This window comes from Schistocerca piceifrons, unplaced genomic scaffold (genome assembly GCF_021461385.2).
Source record: "Schistocerca piceifrons isolate TAMUIC-IGC-003096 unplaced genomic scaffold, iqSchPice1.1 HiC_scaffold_1169, whole genome shotgun sequence".
Classification (NCBI taxonomy): domain Eukaryota; kingdom Metazoa; phylum Arthropoda; class Insecta; order Orthoptera; family Acrididae; genus Schistocerca; species Schistocerca piceifrons.
The window spans coordinates 80,001-82,500 of NW_025726982.1; the positions used below are offsets into that span (position 1 = coordinate 80,001).

The following is a 2,500-nucleotide window of genomic DNA, read 5'->3' on the forward strand; positions in this document are numbered from 1 at the left end:
GATACTCGTTAAAGGATTTAAAGTGTACTCATTCCGATTACGGGGCCTCGGATGAGTCCCGTATCGTTATTTTTCGTCACTACCTCCCCGTGCCGGGAGTGGGTAATTTGCGCGCCTGCTGCCTTCCTTGGATGTGGTAGCCGTTTCTCAGGCTCCCTCTCCGGAATCGAACCCTGATTCCCCGTTACCCGTTACAACCATGGTAGGCGCAGAACCTACCATCGACAGTTGATAAGGCAGACATTTGAAAGATGCGTCGCCGGTACGAGGACCGTGCGATCAGCCCAAAGTTATTCAGAGTCACCAAGGCAAACGGACCGGACGAGCCGACCGATTGGTTTTGATCTAATAAAAGCGTCCCTTCCATCTCTGGTCGGGACTCTGTTTGCATGTATTAGCTCTAGAATTACCACAGTTATCCAAGTAACGTGGGTACGATCTAAGGAACCATAACTGATTTAATGAGCCATTCGCGGTTTCACCTTAATGCGGCTTGTACTGAGACATGCATGGCTTAATCTTTGAGACAAGCATATGACTACTGGCAGGATCAACCAGGGAGCTGCGTCAACTAGAGCTGAGCAGCCGGCCGCCCGGGAGTGTGTCCCGGGGGCCCGCGCGAACACGCAAGCGTCCGCTCAATCATTCTGCAAACAGGAGGAGGCTGAGCTCCCCTGCACAATACACCTCGAAACCCTCTCAGGTCCCGGCGGCGCGCAGCGCCGTCCCAAGTACTTGGTCGGGTTCGAGAGAGGCGCAATCGCCCGGAGTTAGGCGAGTAGACGCTTTCGGTGCGACCACCCGTGCTCCCAACTGAGCTTGCCGCTGCCGACAGAGGCCCGGGAGCGTGCTGTCGTGGCATTGCCGGCGGGAGACAACACGCGCCACCTACGGTGACCGGCAGCTCCAACGCCAGCGCCACAGAAGGACAAAAGCCCCACTTGGGTGCCGAAGCGAACTCTCCCAGCACAGCGCACGCGCCAACACATCCGCACAGCTGCGATACAAACCACCAGCGAGAACCGCTGGGGCGACCGAGCAGCAGACGGCGTCCGCGGCGCCGAGCGCCGGGCGGCGGCGCATCCTCAACGCACACAGTCCTCAATCGGACCAGCACACTGAAGATGTCCACCGCGCTTCGCACCGGGCCCGCGAGGACCTACTTTGGCCGCACGGCGCCGCGCGCAGGGTGCGCCGGCGCGCAGCTGCGACGCCTGCCGCGTCCGTCGGCCGGCGCGCCTGCCACTGGCCGCCCCCACCAGCCGGCTGTAGCGCGTGCGCCCACGCACCGCGCGGCCAGCACGCCGGGAGGCGCCCCCTCACCGGCCGGGGACGGTCCCACCCAGCCACCGCCGCGTATCGCTTCACACCCAGATGCCGTTCAGTTTCGTCGGCATGGTGGGTATCGCTGGAACAACCGGTTCGTACCTCAACCTATCGTCGCCATCACCGATTCACCCCTAGCGAGAACAACCGCACCACAACAGGTTACCATTTGTTCATTTGCGTAACTTCACCAGAAAACGCAGGCGTCCATCGCCATTTGCAACTTCAACGATTATTGCATGCCTGTGTCAGGTGTCACGCCACACTACGTCTGCCCACATACACGCAACAAAATGTGCACGCCTAGACAATACGTGGAAGGTGGCCCCCGTACGTATGCGATGTCCATTGCTCGAACGACTGTCAACCGGCCTCTGTAGCATGTCGCAGATATGGAACGCGGTGCACCATGCCATCACGGTGTGTGAGGAGAGACGACTAGGTCCGAATACATCAACAGACAGCTCATGCTGATCGCCATCCACGGCGTCCGTTCCTCCCACACGTCTCTATGGCGTACCACACTGCAATCCAGCTCTCATAGGGAGACGACACGTAGCTGCGTGCACAATATTTGCACTGTATGGTCCGCCGTTTTTGGGCGCAGTCGTTGTACGGTCACACATGTGCCACGATGTATCATTCGGTACATAAGGACGAATGTGCAGTACAGATTGTGGTTTACGCGTACGACATTAGCGGACGGTTGACACAGGCCGCACCACAACGTAGCCTGAGTACGTCGCATGCGAAGGGCATTGAACATGCAAACTTCTCACCAACCAGCTTGCGAAGGCAGGGGGGCAAGGTGGGGACGTGGGGAGGGGCGGCATGTACGTCCTGCTGCCATCCACATTACAGTGTACAGCAGGAGCATGTGGAAAGTCAGCAAGACTTGCAAGGTGTTTAACATGAAGCGATACACAGGGGAGCGGGCAGTGCGAGTAGCGAACTATATTGCGAGGGTTGCGGGTGGGCAACACTACACTAATTGAACGAGTCGTATAACAATTACAGAGCAGGTTTAGGCGACAACATGGGTTACGTTAGGGGACAACGTGGGTTACGTTAGGGGACAACGTGGGTTAGGTTAAGGCACAACGTGGGTTAGGTTAAGGCACAACGTGGGTTAGGTTAAGGCACAACGTGGGTTAGGTTAAGGCACAACGTGGGT

The 2,500-nt window shown here is 58.0% G+C and overlaps 1 non-coding gene across 1 annotated transcript in view; it reads right to left on the reverse strand.

Annotated features, from left to right (window-relative positions):
* Positions 1–561, reverse strand: part of LOC124728685 — a 1,909-nt gene extending 1,348 nt beyond the window's left edge. Inside the window, exon 1 of the ribosomal RNA XR_007007427.1 lies at positions 1–561. This exon is cut by the window's left edge and continues 1,348 nt beyond it. This is a non-coding gene — a ribosomal RNA (small subunit ribosomal RNA).
* Positions 562–2,500: the final 1,939 nt, after the last annotated feature.